Below are 22,695 nucleotides of genomic sequence, written 5' to 3'. Positions count from 1 at the left end.
CATCTAAAATTCTCATTTCTCTTCTTTAACCTGGGTGTTGTTTGTGTGCCATTTCTATTATTGGATGATATCCCTCCCCAGTTTGTATAAAATAAAAAGAAGTGTAAAGAAATAATGTTTAAAGCCATTTTATTTCTTACTTTAATTAAAACATTGCAGGGGAAAGAGCTAAGGTAAATGGTTTTAAAGACTCTTAGGATCCCTGGGTGGCTCAGCGGTTTGGTGCCTGCCTTTGGCCCAGGGCGCGATCCTGGAGACCCCGGATCCAATCCCACATTGGGCTCCCGGTGCATGGAGCCTGCTTCTCCCTCTGCCTATGTCTCTGCCTCTCTCTCTCTCTCTCTCTGTGACTATCATAAATAAATATAAATTTAAAAAAAATAAAAAAAGACTCTTAATCACTGATTTCATAATCCATGGCTTTAGGTAAAAGGGTGTTGGGAAAAGATGGTTATTCAACCACTCATTCTGAAGCAAAAATTAGGGTTCTTTGCTTTCATTTATAAGATTTCAAATGCTAAACAACAGTACATTGAGATTTCTCAGAAGGTTCAAAATTTATTAGAATAGAATGGAACTGGGCAGCCCAGATGGCTCAGCGGTTTAGTGCTGCCTTAGCCCAGGATGTGATCCTGGAGACCTGGGATTGAGTCCCACATTGGGCTACCTGCATGGAGCCTGCTTCTCCCTCTGCCTGTGTCTCTGCCTCTCTGTGTGTTTCTCATCAATAAATAAAATCTTAAAAAAAAAGAGTAGAATGGAACAGAATACTTGAAATCAAAGTATTTAAGACATATGGTCTTTTTAGCTAAATAGCAATTAAGTCTTGTGAATTATTTTCAAACTGAGTATTTTATTTGCAACATATTTAAAATTAACTAAACAGTCCTGTGGTGATTCTGTTTCATTCTACCAGTATGAAGAAATATCTGTATATATTTAAAATATTTAACAGATCCTACTGTGGACTTTTATTGGCTCCTTTCAGCTAGTACTGATGAGAGCATCAGGCACATACTGAGGACTGCCTATTAAATATTTGTTTAATTGAATGAAGGAATAAACTACAGCCAAGTAAAGATGACTTACTTCCTACCATGAGAAAGTGACTCCTTCAGAAGTTCAGGCTGGGTCTGTTATACACAACCAGACATTAATTACATCATGTTAGAAATGCATACCTCATCTTCGTTAGTAGTGATGAGACTATCTTTTACTCCTTATGAATATTATTAGGAGCTTTATTTTTAAAAAAATTTACCTCAGTAGAAAGTTATATACCAGGGAACATAAATATCTATAAAACTAACAGAGATGATAATCATTTAAATCTTTTTTTTTATTAGCATACTCTCTAACTCCATCCATACTATTGCAAATGGCAAAATCTCATTCTTTCGGATGGCTTAGTAATATTCTGTTGTATATATCTACCACATCTTATTTATTTATTCATCAGTCAATGGATATTTGGGCTGTTTGCACAGTTTCATTTGTGCAAACATAGGGGTGCATGTATCTCTTCAAATTAGTATTTTTGTATTATTTGGGTAAATACATAGTAGTGCAGTTGCTGGATCATAGGGCAGTTTCTATTTTCAACTTTTTGAGAAACCAAAATACCATATGGTTTCACTCACATGTGGAATTTAAGAAACAAAACAAGCATAGGGGGAACAAAGAGAGGCAAACCAAGAAAAAGACTCTTAACTAGGGAACAAAATGATGGTTACCAGGGAGAGGTGGATGGGAGGATGGGTTAAAAAGGGATGAGGATTAAGGAGGGCACTCATTGTGAGGAGCAGTGGGTGTTTAATCACTAAGTTGTACACCTGAAACTAATACTACACTGTATGTTAACTAACTGGAATTTAAATAAAAACTTAAAAATAAATGTTTCCTCTTTGTGAATTTCCTTTTCTGGGTACACATATAGCACAACTACTATTTATACTATCATCCTTTAGTTATCTTTTGCTATATGATAAGTAATAAGCATATTGTTCTACCATTAGTTATCATATTTCATGTTCAAGTCTAATTTGGGGGATATTTATATATAATATAAATCAGAACCATTTAAATAACTGTAAATAAATTGGTAAACATACCTATGCCAAACTCTGCATATGAGCATTTCATAAATACATGTTCATACATGCATGGAAAATTAAAACTTAAGGAAGTTGTTATTTGCTGAAATGTGTCCCCTTTCCTCAGATTGTTATGTTGAATTCCTAACCCCTAGTACTTCCTAATGTGACCATATTGAGACACAGCACCATTGAAGAGGTATTTAAATAAAAATGAAGTCATTAGGGTAGGCCTTAATCTAACATGTCTAGCATTCTTACAAGAAGAGGAAATTTAGACACATAGACACAGAGGGAAGGCAAAGTGAAGACATGGGGAAGAGATGGCTATCTATAACCCAAGGAAAGAGTCCTGGAACAGATCCAATCCTCATGACCTTCAGAAAGAAGCAACACTACTGACATTTTGATCTTGAGCTTCTAGCCTCTGGAACTAAGAGCAAACAAATTTCTGTTTTATATGCCACCAGTCTATAGTATTTTGTTACAGCAGCCCCAACAAACTAATACTAATACAAAGAAAAAAGTGATGTTCTGTTTTTATGACTCCAGTGTTTAAATTTTCTTTTTCTTATAGTGTTTTCTGTTTCTTCAGTAGTTTATAATAAATACCAAATGACAGGACAACAGTCCCAGGTTAGGGGAGAATGCTTACTGTTAGTTCCAATGTGTGGAATTCTCCTCTCTACATGACTTCTCTTCAGCTCCTGGTAGATCTATGCAAAGTTAATGTGATGGCAATGGCTTGTATATACAGTAAGTGACATTATCATGCAGTCAATAAAATGGTACAGTTTTTTCTAATGTAATACAAATCTTGGAATAGGAGAACATTCTTAATACAATAGGAGAAGCATTAGCACATACAAAAGCTCTGCTTTATTAACAGCTTTGTTCATGTTAGCAATTTTGATCTAATTTAAGTGATGTTCCCATTATAGTGGCAAATTGTGTTTTCATTAATACAGTGAGAAAGCCATTAATATGAAAATTGCTCATTCAGAATCACATTAGTGAGTGCTTATCCTATTATCACTAAACTGATTCTAACCTAGGTGCTAAGTAATCTGAATTGAAGGATCTTATAGCAAAAGAGTCTTCATACTTCTTTAGTAGAATCTCATTGGCTTTCTTATAGTTTCTTGACACCTTTTACTGCATTATCTTTTAAAGGTATATAAATTAGTATCAACATCACTATTAGTTTATTCCTGAATATTATTCTATCAATTTTATATATTGACACATACATATACAATTTCACATTTGGATCTCCTAATTACCCTCAGCATGTCTTCAGAATATTAATAAGTAGTATGTATGAGTCTGGGTTCTCTGGTTGTAAGCAACAGAATCTAACCCTGCCCTCTCATGCAAAAAAAAAAATATTAAAAGGCTATAAGCAAGTTCACAGAATAAATGTGTGGAACAGGCTTAGAAACATAAGACAAAAGATTTCTAGAGGGCTCTGGAAGGGGAACTGGAGCAATGATCATTCCAACAACAGTGGTTATGTCAGTTTGCTCTGTCAGAATGAATGATTGTTTCATCCTTCTTCCTGTTTTCCTATCAAGTCCTCAAGTTCAGTAATACATCATCTGATCGACTCAGCTTAGGTTCTGTGTCTGGCTGCTTGCTGTGCCAGAGTAATCAGGAAGATCTGTTCACTTTTGTATCCATCCTTAAAAAACAGACAAAATGGGGGAGAAAAAGTTCTCCCCCACTAATAATTATGGGCTGCTGAAAGGAAGTAATGGAATTGGTAACCTTAAACTGAAAGACTCCATCACAATTATACACACGGAGTACTCTACCTCAAGGCGAAATTGTGGTCAGCATTATTTCCACAATTATCTGGTTCTCCTAAAGTTTCATGCCCTGGAACCATTGTCATGTGATTTTCTTTGGCTATGTGAGCAAAAGTAATAGGTGTCTCACATCTTGATAAAGTTTTAAATTACAGTATTCAACTTTCCAATTCTCCTCTTCCTACTTCCAAAACTACCAAATCTGGAAGGCAACCTTCCAGATGGTGGAGCCTCAGTCAACTGGAATCCCACGATACAGCAAAGTAGAGGTTTTCTATTAAAGTAGAACATGCAACAAAAACAAGAAATGGATATTTTCTAAGTCACAAAGCTATGTGGGTTTTGTTATGGCAACCCATCCTATGTGAAATAGTAGAAGGAATACAAACAATGTAAAAATTAAAGCAGATCCTTATATATATCCTTGAACAATTTTGTTGATTTCTTTGTGTAAGTTTCTTCATTTATAAAGTGGGAGAATGGACACCAACAGCACAGGCATGATGTAATGATATTACCTACACCTATGAAGTGAGGGAAAAAAAGATAAAGTCAGAACACTTGAAAATACCAGTATTTAAAGTCAGCATAGAAAAAATGGTTGTTTAATGAGATTGGAGGTCAGCATCTAGAGAATTAAAAGTAAAACTAGGGGAGGGAAGAACTACAGAATAAGAAGAAAAAGAAATTCTACAGTCATAACAAGATAAGGTATAAATATATATCCAGTATATGACAACTAGGTGATAATCAATGACTTCATCAGTAGCAAATAGGCTACTTCATATTTGTTTCAAGCGGATATAAAGTGTTTGATATTAAAATATTAAGAACTAGGAACAGCATTAAACAGGGAAAATTGAAAATATCTTAATTGTGGTGAGATATGGGAGGAAAAGTATGCAAAGGAAAGACAGAAAGCGGAAACTATAAATGATTAAAAACATTTCTGAGCACCTTGATGATATGTATTAAAAGGAGGCATGTAAGTTAAAGAAGATACATTTTGTGAAAATATTTTCACATAGATCTTTACCAAAGGCATCAATGAACTAAGTCAAGAGATGATAAACTCCTAAAACCATTGTTCTCCATATGGCTCTTACATTAATTATTTTTGAGAAAATTTGCATGCTAAATGGAAATAGCATTGTGTAATGGCATATCTGAGAGGATAGAATTAATCATATAATTAAGGTTCTAATTCCCAGTGAATCTAGAGATTTCTTGAACTAAATATTCTCTAAACTAAGATGTTCTTTCTTAAAGTTAGTTTTCACTATGTCCCAAATGTATCTTATTTTGAACAGATAATTAGTCTGAAAAAGATACATCAATTTCTCACCCCAAGATTAGAATTAAAAATTCAAAACCCCTCAAATTTATAAAACCTTGCACCACAATTGGATCAAGAATTTTATTCTGAGTTCTTCCCTGAAAGAGAATGATCTGGCAACACCACCTTCTGCAAGTCATTTTCTCCATTTTTAAAATGTAAGAAAAATTCTAATCATTTTTGAATAAAAGATAAAATATATTCCCTGAGTATAAATTGCCAATCTTGAAGAGTATAAAGTCAACCATGAAGAATTTGCATTAGACCACCTTTAACCTCTTATATCTCATGACCATTAAAAGAGAGCTAATTTATAATGCCTTTATAATCCCATAATTTTTTTACACGAACTCAAAATTGTTTTTTCTGCACTGCAATACAATCTCTTCTCCTTCCTCATAAAGGATTTCGCTTTGGATTAAAGTCTTCCAAGGATGTGTGTGTGTGTGTGTGTGTGTGTGTGTGTGTGTGTGTTACATGAGTCAATAGCAGTTCTACAATATAATTTATGAGAGTGAAAAAGAGAAATTGTTACTTTTTACTTTCAAATAAAGCCTATATGAATTAGATGACATATCTCCCTTGTGTATTTATTTCTAACTTACAATTGAAGTTCTTTCATCTTTTTATCATGTGTACATAGATTGCATACTATGGAGTCAGGCTGATCCAACCAACCTATTAGACACATACTTGTGTTTTCCATGTAGTCACTGCAAGGAGGCAGGGTTTCAGTTTGGAACCTTACTGTGGATCATCCCAGGGTTGGGACCAATTACTATGGCAAGTCTTAGGCATTTATTGCTGATCACTGCAAGAAATAGTCATGTAGACTTTGGGAGGCTAAGATTTTCCCTTTTCTTTTAGGAGACAGATGTGTCATCCAAGTCTCAGGAATAATGATGTACATAAACTACAGATCAGGAGCAGCTGTGTTCAGAAAGAGTGAATCCTCATCAGCATTATACCCAGTGCATTCTAGACCACCCACAGGTCATTCTTCTTGCTGTCTGGATTGCCTCCAAAAATATTTTTAATGAGATTTTCATTGAATTTCAAATCAATGTGCCAACTTGAAGAGAGAGCAGAGAGTAAAAAAGAAAATGGATATAATGGGGTTACAAAGTGGAAAGTATTATGGTCACTGGCTATTGAAATTAGATTTTATTACTATGTTTATTTTTTTCCAGTGGGCTTAAGATGTGGTATTTGTCCTTATTTTGAAATTAAAGTAAAATACTTAAGTGTTGGAGGTAGGGTGGGAGAGCACTGTACTAGTTAATGCCCTGTTGCCCAATAAAGATGAACTTTTCCTATGGGCAACGCATTCATGTCTAATGCATTTTATTTTCTGCCTGTTGCTAGCTCTGTTATTATCCCATAGTGAACATTTCTCATATAGGATTTAACCCACTATTTCTGAGAACAAGTATTCAAATCTCTACTTATTTCGAGCATAGATATTTGTAGACTTTTCTACTCCTCTGGAATTTTCTTTACAACTTCCTAAAGATTGGGAATTCAACAGGCTCTGTTGTCTTTTGTTCTATAGAAAATGATTACCAACAGGACTAGTTATTGGAAACAAGATATGGTTCACAAACTACTAAACTTCAGGGAAGTTTCTTGACAATTTCTTTCCAGATTTCTGAGAGCAAAGTTTGTCTGTTTATTCTAATTATTTTGCTATTGTCTACTGGAAAAAGTATATTGTTCTACCACAGAAAATATTACTGGATGGTTTGCAAAGATACAAGCTGCCTGTCAATTTCTTTGAGTTCTGCTCATTGTCTATAGAGACTAAATTACAGAATATCCAAATGAGCTCTGTTGTGTGGGGAGAAAAATGAATCGTACTGATGCTCAGGACTGGAAAATAATTTATTAAAATGTGGGTGGTTGTGGGTTTGGGTGCCTTTTGATTGAAGGAAACTCTTCTAAGTAATTATTTTCATTTAAAAGACATACCTTGTCTGTGTGTGGACTAGCTCTGCATTTTCCAACTTATGTTGTTATCAGGTTCTTCTTTTTTTTAATTTTAATTTTTATTTATTTATGATAGTCACACACAGAGAGAGAGAGGGAGGCAGAGACATAGGCAGAGGGAGAAGCAGGCTCCATGCACCGGGAGCCCGACGTGGGATTTCGATCCCGGGTCTCCAGGATCGCGCCCTGGGCCAAAAGCAGGCGCTAAACCGCTGCGCCACCCAGGGATCCCTGTTCTCAGGTTCTTCTTACTTTAAACTTTGTTGTTGTGTCTCCTATTGTACTTCCTGTTACATTTTCTGATTTCTTATATAACCATTTATTTTAGTTGCCCACATTAATAACATAATCAGATCCAGGGACATGGATTTGAGAGTAAGAAGTTCATTTTTGAGGTGATCCCAGGAGCAATGGTAGGGAAGCAGAAAAATGAGATATGGAAAGGAAAGCAGCAAAAAAAGGATGAGTTCAGGAATTGATTATTATGTTGTTGACAACTGAGGCTAAACCCTGTGACCTCTGGGAACAGAACAGAACATGCTTCAGAGTTGTTTCACTCCAACAGTGAGCAAGTTGGGGCATTTATCCTCTTGTTTCCTTCCATCATCGGTTCAGGTTTACTTCCAGGAGGTCATTAACTCCTTAACCTTTTAAGCCTGCCCCTTATTTGAACTAAAAACACCAAATAAAGCCTATACTTGGAAAGGTGAATTTACTTACTGAAAGCAAAGACTATACTTTCAGGCTTCATTTCTATAGTTTGTTACTAGAGAAGTTTCTCTGAATGTGTAGAGTACTTGCTAAAGCAGCCATCAGTGTGCACTGAAACAGTGAAAAGCAACAGAAACATGTGGAGGTATAGACAGCTTCATAGTAGTTACTAACACTAGGATTCCCTTTTCAACAATTGTGGCTCTTAAGTTTTTGACAATAAAGTATAAAGCAACAACTACGGATCTGGCTTGAAGAAACTTAGGATAATTAACTGATTTTTACTTATAGATATTACAGAACTGGGGCACTGACATTTCCAGTTAGCCCAACAATGGACATACTGATGTGGGCAATATATTCAGCAATCCCTAAAGAGCAAACACAAAAATCTGTGCTCAGAATCTGTAGCCTACTCACAAAGCCTATTTGAAGGGAAAAAAGCTTTCTTCCCACATTTCTTGGAGCCCAATATGAGATATTTTCCTAGTCAACATGTCAGTGGTTGTGCTGCTCTTTTCTTACTCACCTATCAGTTGTTTCTTTTATTCTCAAATATTGGAAGATGCAACTGGAATGGCTTAAGCAGTAACAAAATATTTTTTATTCACATAACTAAAATGTGCTCTGAGGGTTCTAACTTCAGGTGTGGTTATACTCTAGGACTTGGTAGCAATCAAGACCTATTTGTCAACCTACATGCTCCAATTCAGCAGAAAAAAAAAAATCTTTATTCCCACCAACAGTTAAAATAAAAGCCTAGACCTGACGCTCAGAAGTATAATTGGATAACTGCACTGCATTTTAATTCCTGGACTAAATACCATCATTGGGAAATAGAATGATGTTATAGTCTAGACCCGAGTCATAAGCCTCCTTGAGGGTGATTGTAGAGAGGTGAGAAGTAGAGTGGGGTGAAGCCTAGATCTTCTAGAAGATCATGCATTGAGAAGGAAGCAGAGGCCAGTTTGAGTTGTATTTTCTATCATTTGATTCTCCAGATGAAAATAAAGGGAAAATATGAAAAGAAAATAGTATGGGTTCTGACTAGTGTCTATACTAGTAGACTACATGTCTACGGTATAGCTATAGCATATCTTCCATATATCCTACTATTGGTTATATTTCTATAGTCAATATATTCCCTTTCCTACCTCTATCAAACATTTCTAAATAGCTCTAGCCAAATATGGTGCTTTCCACCCCAGTATCCCACGAGTATAGCAATAGCTTCTCAGCCCTCTTTATGCCCAATCTAGAAATGGTCCCCAAAGGCAAATCTCTCAATAGGTTCCCTAGCCCACAAATGGCATTTGTACACTCCCCAAATTGGAACAATCATTTTAAGCCATATTAAAGCATATCACTGTCAATGTATTTTTTAAAAAACTAATAATTCTATAACTATCAAATTGTATTAAACTAAGCATAAGAAGCCACCTACCCATGTGTGAATTACTTCTACTCTCAGAATGATGCCTAAGTTCAAAAACTCTTCCTGTACAAAATTATTTTCTGGTGGGTTATGTGTTTTTTAAATGAAACTAGAAGGAAAGTGATAATTATTTTTATTTATGAATAATCTAAATAGTTCCCCAAATAGGGAATTTCCTATCACATATTATGTATTTTACAAAAATCTATTTACCTATGATTAGTCACTTCATCATTTAAGATTTATAAACTTGGGATCCCCGGGTGGCTCAGTGGTTTAGCACCTGCCTTCGGCCCAGGGTGTGACCCCGGGGTCCCGGGATTGAGTCCCATATCGGGCTCCTTTGCATGGAGCCTGCTTCTCCCTCTGCCTGTGTCTCTGCCTCTTTCTCTCTCTGTGTGTGTGTCTCTCATGAATAAATAAATAGAATATTTTTAAAAAATAAGATTTATAAATTTGTCTCAAATCCCTATGCCACAGAATCTGGTAAACTCAGCGTCTCTCACAATATCTTTGGAATTTCTTGGGAGTGACAAGTATTAATTGAATTGAACACCTCATTGCTGTTGGCTTATTTCCTGATCCTGTGTGAATTCCTTTTTCTTCACTTTGCATCTCACTTCTTCCTCATGACATCTCTGCTGGACTGTGACCCAATTTATTTCCTTAAGTACCACTTCAACAACACTAAAGAAACTGCAGACTTCTGCTATATGTCGGTCAGAAGTTCTCAAACTTTAGCACACATTGTAATCCTCTGGAGAGCTTGTTGAACCTAGTTCTCTGCACCCCATCCCCAGAGTTTCTGCTGCAGTAGGTCTCCTGAGAATTTGCTTTTGCAACAAGGTCCTGCATAATGCTTTGGCTGCTGGTCAGAAGATCACACTTTGAGAACCATTTATTTAGAGCAATTAGGTAAGGAGGAGGGTTGTATTACTATGAAGATAACTTAAAATTGAAAAACAGATTTCCTGGGACATATAGGTGGCTCATCTAGTTCAGCATCTGCCTTTGGCTCAGGTCATGATCCCAGAGTCCTGCATTCAAACCCCACACTGGGTCCCTGCTCAGGGGGGAGCCTGCTTCTCCCTCTCCCTTTGCCTGTCACTCTGCCTACTTGTGCGCTCTCTCTCTCTCTCTCTCTCTCTCTGTCAAATACATAAAATCTTTTAGAAAAAGAAGGAAAGAAAAGAAAAATAGATTTCCTAATTTAAAAAGTCCCTCAACCGTTTCCATCTTCCGAAATTTCTCAGTAGTTATATTGCAAGTAGAGAATAGGTCTTCTCATCCCCTTTTCTTTCTCTTTCACTCTCTCTGGCTCTCTCACTCCTTTCTGAAGGACTGACTTGAGAAACTCAAAACTCCTCTTATTTTATTACCTAGAACACATACGCTATTACTGTCTCTGTCTCAGACCTAGCCTATCTGGCTAAGCTGAAGGGCTATTGCTGAAGATTGTTCTTTCCTATTTATATAGTTCTGCTACTGGCTCTTAAATTAATGGTTTTATTGTCTCAATTATATTTTATAATAAATTATTATGGACTTTGACTTTCCATTTTATAAATCTAAGTCTTTATATGTGTATTTAGCTAGCTTAGAATCTTTTATTTTCATTGCATGTATCATTTACTTCATGGCTATGATTACAATAATAAATATTGACTGGATTAATATATACATGATTTTTTTATGTTACATCACAGATTAACCTTGGAAAATACAACCTGTATTCAGAGTGAAAGAGGCAGAACACTGAAATGTGTTCTTTTTTTATAAATTGTAGCAAATTTTGTTGCAAAAGGCTTTAATGAAGGCTAAAACTTATGTTGGTTGTGGTGGTAGCACTGGGGTTTTTTAAAGAAAATTACTTTTCATAGAGTTTATTATGTTGATGGGAATCAGGAGCATATTAATTGCTGGTAAATAATTGTAGTTTTCAAAGATGGAGAAATGTTCTTATAAAAGAAATCAGGCAAAAATGTCCATTTCTTTCTTTCTTTCTGTCCATTCCTTCCCTGTACCTAACCAATTCTAATTCTACCCCTGCAGAGCACCCCCTGGCTGAGTCAGCTCATTCAGATGTCTGGAAAACTTGCTGGCTCCCTTTTCAGCCAACTTTCCCTCAGCAGATGTAATAATACCATTGGTAGATCTTTGGGGGATTTTCCTTTCTGCTTTTCACCCTCATTACTCCTGCCATCTGGTCCATTTCTGTTTTACTTCCATTCAGCAGGTATGTTCCCATCACCCCTCCCATACAGACCTAAATGAATCTCTCTACTTCAGCATGGCCCTGAGTTTGGACAGGTACAGGGACAGAGAATGAAATAATGCCAAAGTCTTAAACCCATATAGATATGAAAAGAAAGACCCGTGTCCAATCAAAACAAGGAGTCAATGTTTATACTTCTTCAAGAGCCAAGATACTTATTTCTTTTCTTTTGGATCTATACAGGTCACATGAAAACAAAATCCTTCATTTGTTGCCAAATGAAGATCATGTTTTATAGGTTCCAAACTTCTCCTTTTCTTTTGGTTGAAACATTGTGGCTTATACCAGTGAAATTTGCCTGGCATTTGACATTTGTGGAATACAATGGCTGCCTGCACAAATTTGTTGAATGACTTGTTATTGTTGATGCTTCTTACATGCTTAAATATATTATCAAACTCAATCATGTTCTTGTTCTTATAGGGGCATAAAAGATAAATTCCATCCTAAAGTATATATTAGTTCTGTTGAGAAACATGACTAAGTATGAAATAGCTATCATCATTGTAAAGCCATATATTTTTTTATTCCTCAATTGTGAAGTATAGACTATGAAATACAATAGAATTGCAAAGAATGAAGATGCAATTCTGGGTGGAAGAAGAGAGAAAAGTGATAAAAGTGGGTGATGAGGGCAGTTTGCCCACTGAGATGAAAACACTATACATCTGTTTGAATCCCAAATTCTATTTAAATGTTATTCTAGATATAATGATCTAAGATTAAAGTTTTAAAAAGTATTCCATATTCAAACCTGCTGAGAAGACAAGAAGTAGATTAGGCAGTAATTGATAAAAGTTAAGATTTTACTTCAGTGGCTGAATCTACCGTCATAAGAAAATCTTTTTTGAAAAAAGAGATTCTGCATCTCTGTATTCCCACAATTGATTTGTGCATTTTGTGGGATACAGTAATGAAGAAATTAATACTGCACAAATATATGTGGGGGTGCCTGGGTGGCTCAGTTAAGCGTCTGCCTTCAGCTCAGGTACAGATCCAGGATCCTGGGATTGAGACCTGCATCAGACTCCCTGCTCAGTAGAGAGCCTGCTTCTCCTTTTCCCTGCTATTCCCTCTGCTTGTGCTCACTCTCTTTGTGTCAAATAAATAAATAAATAAGCCTAAGAAAAAAATATATGTGAATTTTTATGTGGAATAACATGTTTTGAAATGTCTGCTAACCTCTGACGACCTTCATTAGGGTAGGAACAAAAGATTTGAGGTACACAACTGCTAGTGGTAGGACTCTGTCTCTTGCATGGTGACGATTTGCTTCCCATATTCTTTGGCTCCATTGACTCTGGGACCAAGTGTATTCCTTATGAAAACTTTTAAAAGAAATTATGAAGAATCTGAGGGAATACTGCAATGTAAAGAAGCACTGAAAGGCAATGAACTTTGGGGTCAAAATAGAACTAATGTGTCATCTTACTGAAAGAATGCAATTTGTAGTAAATAAATGTGTATGATGAAGTCATATAAAAATAGAGCTAACAACTATAGATTAGAAATAATCCATGAAAAGTTTTATTGTGGATAAATTTGAATGTGCAAATTTTTATTTTCAGACTATTTTTCAGATTAGTGTAGTTTCTTTAAAAATGGTATGACTGGCATGTATATTAATTAACCTGTCAGAATGCACCTACATGTTTTTATATATTATAAAACTATAAAACTCTAAGTAAAGAATTTTGTAATAACCTGCCCTTTTTTCTTTCACAGAATCTAATTATCATTTTAATTAATATTTTATTACCTTTAGAGTAAGTAAGTGTACGAATATCAAAGAGAAAATTCTCATCTTTTAAGGGTAATGATACTTACAGAAATCTAAAAGTTCAAAACCAGGAAGAAACCAAGGCTCACCTATCCATAGCATATTAAACTTATAGAATTAATACTAAATAAATAAATTGCCTATTTACTACTATATTTAGTAAACTAGGTGTTTTACATGATAGAACTGCATGTATACTGATTTGGAAATAATAGTAAATTGAAATATCTAAGGGATTACGGGGATACGAACTGGAGTTGGAGTGACTACAGCTACTGATTTGGGGATCAGAATATAAGTTAGATATTTAGGGAATATCCTATGAAAAGAGAAAAGAGGACCCATATACATGTAGTTCTTAGAAAAAATCTTAGGGATTTAAGTCATTGATAAAGGAGAGAGCCCTTGTCAACTGATTAGAAAGGAAATGTGTCCTACAGAGTGTTCACATGCCACATGGATAAGAGAATAAGAACATCAGGGAAGGCAAGCATGTGTGAAGCTGAGAGAAGAGAGAACTCGAGCTTAAAGCCAGAGGGGTTACAAATGGTAGCAGTGTCTCTTGAGTTGGGACATGATGGAATCTGAACTCAGAAAGGAAGGTTTAGCTTTTAGACACAAAAAGAGGAGATGAGGATTTTTCAGAGACTTAAAAGAGAGACCTTAATAGGGTGAGTGCAAACAAAACATTGGATTGGGACAAACAAAAGCTGAAGCTCATTAATTCAGCCTTTACAGGCACATAGTAGTGGAACTGCATGTTAAGAAGACTGAGGAGATATTAGATCCTAGAAGAGAAGAGAAAACGTCTGAAACAACTTAGGTTAGGTACATACTGAGGAGCAAGCAGGAGATAAATAAAAGGACTGATTAGCAGCAACAAGAAACAAGTTGCCTTTGGATTATCATACTTTATAGGACAGAGTAAGAATACTGGTCTTATATTAAAAAAAAAAAAGCTTTGAGTTTTATCCCAGTGACATAATAAATTGGCCACACTACTTTGTGGTGGTATTCAGGTCACAGTCTGTACAATGAATAAGTGATTTTGTATCCAGAAGAAAAAAAAATGTGGGTTTATTATTAACATTTACCAAGCCAAAAAAAAAAAAATCTGAAACTCTCTTGATTAACTCTATTTTTGTAAATAACATCATGTTCCAGATGTGTTTGACTCATTTTTATCATGGGTCCAAGAAAAAAGAAAATCATAGAAAACCATTCTTTTCTCAAGCTGAGTTCAAAATGAGGCAAAAAACATCTGTAGAAACTGGGCAATGGAAAAGCCAAGAAATCCAGTCTGCTTCCATACAGGAAAAAATGACATAGCTGAATCTCAAGGTAACAATAAACATGAAGTCACTCTGCTATTATCTCAACAAGACATTTTCTGTTTATTTGGATTTTTGTTTTGTTTTGTTTTTATGTACCAGGCATTGGAAAGGAAGGGAAAGATTAAGCAAATAAAAGTGCTTTTATGTTGTAAATTCACACAACATTGCCAAACCCCAAGGAGCAAAATACTGTTCATTTTCCATGTCTTGGTACACAACAAATGGACACAAATGTCTAACTTTTTCTAAAATATATGCAGGAGATGTAGTGGAATGGAGCCTTTCTAAATATCTGGCTAACAAAATGACAGAGTTAAAATATGAAATGTAAGTGGAGAAAAGAAATAAGAAAAATTTCCAAGATATTGTATAATTAAAGTCAAAGGAGTTTAGACATAAAAATGGCTTTTCCTCAAATTTATCTTAGAGTGCATTGGCTGCTAACTGAAGCAAAAGAGAAAAAGTGATCAAGTGATATTCATAGCGAACATTGAATTAGAGATCAAGATAGGTTAAAAGGTTCAAGTCAAATACTGCCTGGGGATTTTCATTATTGCTGTGCTGAGCAGAAAGAGATAAACCTGAGGGGCCCAAGGTTTACCGATTTTCAATTTATTAGCATAAACCAACCTCTCCAAATTACATGTGTAAAACCTTAACTGACTACCTAGGAGAGACCCCTCTGATGAGACTATATTCTGGTTCTACTTTGTTTCAGCCTCAGGTTTAAGCCAATGCTGTTTTAAATCACTGTGTAAGAAGATCTGTTCGAACTTCACTAGTTATTTTAATTCGTCTTACTTTTGTAACATTGTTACGTTGCCTTTTCTTTTCACTTTTAACATAAATTTTACATACATGATGAAGACCACAGATACACTTTAAAGAAAACTAAATTTCCTGCTGGTTCAATGTAGAAGTAAATAGGCATCTCAATAATTTTAAATAACTACTATTATGTCCTAATTATGTTTGGGGTCTTTATTATCCTAATAGGAGAATAGTTCAAGAGATATCCAGTAGAACTTGGATTATGGTACACTTGCATACACACAAAGATTTAAAACAGAAAACACTGGAAAAATTATTTTCACTCCATTTAATTGCCTAGATATTTCCCTTAATTTCTATGTTGAGGGTGAGAGAAAAGTGTAGAGAATAGCAAAAGGTAGAGAGAGAAGGAAAGAAGGAGGAGAGGGAGGGACAGAGGGAGAAAGGAAGGAAGGAAAAGTGGGGGAAGGAGGGAAAGAGAATAGCTCCAGATAATTGAATGGTAAGTCAATTTATAATACAAGAAGCTGAATGCAAACAGAGGACCTAGAAAGTAACTGACTTCATGAGCTTCAATTAGTCACAGCCTAAAAGGGTTTTGATTTCCTCATGAGGAGGTTAATCTAGAATTTAGACTCCAGATTATTTCTTAGGTAACTGTTAGTTTCAAACTTTTATTGTTTTAGCATATATTCAATTTTTATCACCAAATAACACAACGAAAGACTCCCATTTCAGGATGAGAACACATTAAGAATTGTTTTGAAAAATTGGAGGTAATTGTGGTCTTCAAGAGAGAAGGGAATTTTGTTTGCTTGTTATGCTCTAACACATTCTTCCTTGCATTGATTGGGAATAATTGGCAAATGCATCTCTGTCAGATTTATTGATCATTTTGAAGACAGCTCAACTAGGTTTATATGTGGATATAATCATGTGGGAGTAACAATCTAGTAGAATACAAGACTTTCTACCACTATACAGAGTTCAAGGCCTTAACATTCCCATTTTCCTTTTTGCTTCGTACCCAGACTTTTAAACCACAATGACAAAAACTGAATGTTTCATCTTTAAGTGGTATAGTGGTATATAGTATCACATCATCTGTGATAAAACTTGGACTGATTTTTTTGTGTGTAAAATTTACCATTGAGGTATTATTTATTTTTTCTACCACTGATTATTATTTATCTTTTTTAGTACTGTAGACCCTTGAACAACATGGGTTTGAACTGCGCAGGTACACTTACATGTACCTTTTGATAATTATAATGGAATAATGTTTGGAGATTTGTATGATTTGAAAAAACTCTCAGATGAACCATGTACCCTAGAAAAAAAATTTAAAAAGGTATTATTCTAAGAATACAGTATGTAAAACATAAAATAATGTGTTGAGTATTTCTATTATCAGTAAAGCTTCCGGTCAACAGTTCTGTTAGCAGTTATGTTTTTAAGGAGTTGACAGTTATAAGCAGATTTTCAACTGTGCAGAGGATGATTGCCACTAATCAATGCATTTCCAAGGGTCAACTGTATTCTTGATTCCTTGTAGTCATGAACCTTATGTACAATGATCAGAAAGATTCTACTCTGGGCAGAGGAACAGATAGGGCCAGTCTTTATTTCTTGGAATTTACTGCATTTGTCACTATTTCCCCCTTTTTTGGACAGTAAATACTATCAAGTATTTACTGACTCTAATTTCTGCTATACATTTAAAGTGTTTGCCTTTGGCCTAGATAATTTTCTAGCATCTCCATCTCTCCTTTGCTTAGAGAGGAAATTCTCCAAAAAATGTTGGCCATACAAAATGCCAAACTTAAAATGTGATCAGAATTGGTATTTTATCAAGAAAAAAAGAATTGTATAAGGGTCTGATTTAGTCACTCTTGTAGAGATTGGAGACAACATGAGATGAGAAGTATAGTCTACCTGACTATAATATGATACAACTTCACTCTTAATTTTGGTTTTTGATTTATTTTATCTCTTAATAATTTATTTATTTTAGAGAGAGTGAGCAAGCAAGCATGAGCACAAGTGGGGTTAGGGGTGGAGGGAAGAGAATCTTCAAGCAGACTCCCCACTGAGCACGGAGCCCACAATATGTGACTCCGTTTTATGACCCATGAGATTATGACGTGAGCCAAAATGAGTCAGATGTTTAACTGACTTAGCCACCAGCGCTCCTCCATTTTAATTACAATCAACCTCATATTAAATAGATATTCCCTACTAAGAGTTGATATGGAGGAACTGGAGCATATGGAGTAGAATAAGGGTTTTTTTTTTTTTATCAACTGCCAGGGTTTTAATCCAGTCACTTTCATGTACTAGCTGTGTGACCCTGGGCAACTTCATAGGATTTTTGTATTTATTACATAGTGTAATATATAAGGTAACTAGGACAATGCTAAGCATATAAAACAGGTTCCATAAGAGCTGGAACACCTGACCATTTCTAGTTTTCATATTATTTGGGGGTATATTATGTTACTGCCAGATACAATTATGTTTTTTAAAGAATATTTTATTGATATAAAACGATACACAATGATGACAATATCATTACAACAATATATTCAGTTTATTTATGTACCCGGAAAAAAATATGAATATACCATAATCTATATTTAAAACCATGAAAAAGGCACATACTTACATAACACTCTGTAACTACTACTTGCTATTACCACTAACTATATAATTACTAGAGTATGTTTGTGGAACTGCTTACTTACAAAAAGCAATCTCAATGATGAGTATACATTTAGCAACTTTAAAAAGCCGACAAAATATTGACACAATTTGCACGAAGATGACTGTTAATGACAAAAATACCAAACTGCATGTAAAAAAGACAAATTTTAAAAAATAAATTAACCAGAATGTGAGAAAACAATATGGTATAGTGGAAGCAGTATGAGCTTGGATTGGAGTTAGAAAGACCCACCTGCTTGACTTACTAAATTTATTACTTTGGACAAGTTGTTAAACTTCTCTGATTTAGAGTTTCTTCATTTTTATCTATGCTAATAATTCTACCTACCTCTCATAGATTACCCATTTTTCCCCATTACCTATTAAGGAAATCATGTGCCAATTTATTAAAGTTGCCTAAATAACCTAATAATATAGGAATATTATACACCAGAAAATACACTAGAAAATAGCTTAATATTGTCTTGTAATTTGTGGCAATTCTATTTTAAGATACATGAATTGATCTGTAAAAGTATGATACCTAGTCTGCTTGCTAGACTTTTTTCATATTATAAATGGAGAATTCCTGGCTATGTGATCTTACTTAAAGAATGGAATGTGAACTAACATTTATCACCTTTACTGCACCAGCATAATGCTACATGCTTTTATATGTTAACTAATTTAATTCTTTTTATGTTAGCTCATTTAATTCAGCCAATAAATGTATGAGGAAGACTAAAGATGGTTAAAAAGAAATAGCCTTTTAACTCACACTATGTCCCTATTTCAATTAATGTCCAAGTCAAAACTCCCTTTCTCTCTGATTGTTTCTTTTACATCCTCTATCTTTCTTCTGTAATCTATACACAATAGCTGGGATAAACTCTAATTCTCTAGACAAAGAAAGTCATAATGAATTGAAATATATTATTGAGTAATTTATCAAACATTTATATATGCTATACTAAGTTCTTTTTAAAGTGCTTCGTAAATGACTCAATCTCCTAACTACTTTATGAGAGTATACTATTATAGTCAATATTTTACAATGGGGAAGATGATGTATAGTGATTAAGTAACTTGATAAAACCATATAGCTGGTAAGTAAAGATATCATCCTAAACACTGCCCATGCAGATAAATAGATAAAAGGATGAAAGAGCAATTAAGAAACTTAGAAGACAGATAGGTATGAGTTATGGGAATGATACCCTTTAACTTCCAAATAATGGTTAACTTTCAGAAGCAGGGGAGAGTTACTGACTATGGTGTTTAAATGTTATCTATGGCTTTACGTTTGCTTGAAAATGAAAGAACTCATTAAGAAAATACAGAACGGTGGCAACATCAGTTAAGTTTGGATGATGGGTATTTGGGTCTCCAGATGTTTGAATAAATCCTGAAAATTAAAATTTAAAATAAAAAAAAATCTTCAAAGTGATCTAAGAATGGAATGTTCAGAGTTTCATTTTGTAAAAATAAAACATATGTACAAAAGAACTAAAGAAACACAACATTTTCTGTTTTTGTTACATTTATAATGATGCTTTTATAAATGTTCTTACATTATATTAAGATGCTCCTGTAAAGAACAGTTGCTATGGCTTTGGTATCCCATCCAGAATCCAATGTATGCTTTCTAAGTTGGACATATTATATTCCTGGTTATATATTCCAGTTCCATAGTTTTGACTACATTGTGAAAACCTTCATGCATCACTCTTGGGAACAACTGAGAGATCTTTTGACTATGTCATCACTTTCTTACATCTGTTACTTCAGCTTTCATGGTTTTTTGCCACTGCATATTCTAAACTCTTCAAATTTCAAAAAGTGACATTAGTCTTTCTTTAAAACTTTAATTAGTTTAAATGAACTAACAAAATACTTCCATTAAAACCTTCCTGAATAATAGGATTTTACTCACCTATACTAAAAAGTACTGTCTAATAAGGTTTTTCTTTTTACAGATTTCCATTGTTTTGAATATGTCTATTGCCAAATGAAGTCATTTCCCAAATTATTACTCTTTAAGACCAATATGACATTGCTGAAAAGATTGATTGGGATGAAGGTACTCTCTTTTCATTAAATGTTCTCTCTGGACCAGAAAAAAGTAGAAAATGCAAACAAATCAACAGTTCTGACCATCATTTAAAAAATCCCATGGGTGAGGCACCTGGATGGCTCACTCAGGTAAACCTCTCACTCTTGATTTCAGCTCAGGTCATGATCTCAGGGTTATGAGATGGAGCCCCACTTCTAGATGTACACTCAGCAGGAAATCTGCTTGAGATTCTGTTTCTCAACTCTGTCTCTTCCCCTCCCTTGCTTTTTATCTCTTAAAAAAAAATCCATGGGCATGGGAGATACAAGGGTGTTGCTGGTAGAAGAAGAAGAAAGATGTCTGCTCTTAATGTTTATTTTACACTAGACCCTTTATAACAGAATTTCAGATTATTGATCGGCATTGCCTGATTCCATTTCATCGAGTCCCATGAGAGTTGAAATTGCAGACTGAGATAAACTAAAAGTACCAAGTTCATCATGTTTCAAACTGCTTTTTCAGGGTATTGCTTTCCCTTGGCTACTTCAGTGCTATTCCTCTACCACTGAGAGGTTGTAATTGCAAAATGGATGTGAGGGAATAGCTTGAAAAAAAGAGCAGTTATGATCTGATGTCATATTGTCTGTGATGTGTGTCTGAAAGATTTATGCCCCAATTAAAGAAGCCTTGATTGAATTTTCTGATAGAAAATTGTTTTGGTCATTGGCACATGTGTTGCATATTCTTTGATCCAAAGTCTGTTTTGCTTTTGCTTGAAAAGGTTGAAGGAAAGGCTTAGGGAAGAAAAATACTGTAAGTAGAAAGGAGGTAAAATGTATCCTATAATATAAAGCAGGCATTGGGATTTAGTGACCAATAATTTACAGTAAAGAAAGAGTTTCCAGTATTTTGTTGTTGTTGTTGACATTTCAATCCCTCATTCACCCATTAATTTATTCATTCAACAAATATTTATTTATTTAACACAAACAGTGAATACTCCTTTGTGCAAGGCACAGTTTTAGACACAAAGGATACATCAGTAAATAGTATGACAGGGACAATGTTCTCTAATTTGTAGTGAGGGTTGTCAGCCAGTAAACAAGGAAAGGAATGAATGAGTGAGGATTTCCCGTAGTGACTAATGCCATAAACAAATAAAATAGAGTTCAAAGTGATTAAAGTAATGGAAATGGAGAATCTTCTTAGATTAAATATAGGTTACAAATGGCTTCTTTGAACATTCAAAGGGGCTGACCATGTAGCTATTATCTATTTGGGGTAAGAAGGATGAAAGGAAGGAGTGGTCAATATCAGAACATTCTAAGCAAAAACAGCAAATACAAAGCCCTAAAATGAATGCGAGCTTGGCTTAGTCTTAAACTGAGCTGACAAGTGGTGGGAGGAATATTTTGAATGTGTAGATTATGAGATTAGAGAGAGAGAGAGAATCAAGAGTTCTATTATAGAGGTCAAAGTTGCTTAAGCCTTTTTGCACACTTAACTATCAACTTCTAGGCTTGTAACCAATTCACAGTCACAATGCACAGTACCTACACATCAGTTGAGAATCACTCCTGTGGGGCTTTGCAGGTCATGGAATGGATTCTGCATTTTATTCCAAGTGTAATGATAACACATTTCTTCTTGAGTGTCTTTTGGCTTATACCCTAACAGATTGGCAAAACCCTTACTAAACACATCAAAAAACACCACCATCTTATCAGATCAACTCTTTACATACCCAAACTTAAAAACATTATATTTCCCATAACCAAATATTTAATAAATACATTTTGAATTTCAGAATTCACTTTCATATTTCCTTAAATGCCCATCAAACTACTTCCAATCCTTCAACCTCCCAAGAAGTTTTTTTTTCCTTTCTTGTCTTATATTTGCCTTATCACAGACACAAGCACTGGTGATTTCAAAGTTATAAGCAACAGATGCCTTAAAGCATTCAGAATGAGACTCCCATGAAATGAAAGAGGAGGAGCTGACTTCTTAAGCAGTAGCTTCTTTTTCCACACGGAATGAAAGAATTTTAAATGTGTCATTAATTATTTTGATTTCAGTAATACAAACTTATCTCCAAGTGAGCCCAAGTATTTAGCATCATCAATCTTGACTTTCAATTCAGAATGCTTATCTTGGAAGTTCTAAGTGCCCCTTCGTTCCAGACATGTACTGAGGGCTCTGTAGGTGTTATATTAGAGTGGTTTATAGTATGCCATGTTTTTAAAATAAGCAAGTTTTACAACTTATGTGTGATCCTATTTCTCAGCCTTCTCTCTGCTAGCCCTCATTTTGCTGCCAAAACTCTCCTCCTCTTTAATGGGTTGTTATTTGGAGAGCTATTGATGCATGGGGGGCTCAAAGAGTGAAAAGAATAGATTTGAAATGGTTT

The 22,695-nt window shown here is 34.8% G+C and overlaps 1 pseudogene; it reads left to right on the top strand.

Annotated features, from left to right (window-relative positions):
* Window positions 1-7,951: 7,951 nt before the first annotated feature.
* On the top strand, window positions 7,952-8,033 carry LOC129510041 (small nucleolar RNA U3; annotated as a pseudogene).
* The last annotated feature ends 14,662 nt before the right edge of the window (window positions 8,034-22,695 follow it).

The sequence above is a fragment of the Nyctereutes procyonoides genome, unplaced genomic scaffold (assembly GCF_905146905.1).
Source record: "Nyctereutes procyonoides isolate TBG_1078 unplaced genomic scaffold, NYPRO_anot_genome, whole genome shotgun sequence".
NCBI lineage: Eukaryota > Metazoa > Chordata > Mammalia > Carnivora > Canidae > Nyctereutes > Nyctereutes procyonoides.
This window is presented reverse-complemented; position numbering and strand designations above follow the sequence as displayed.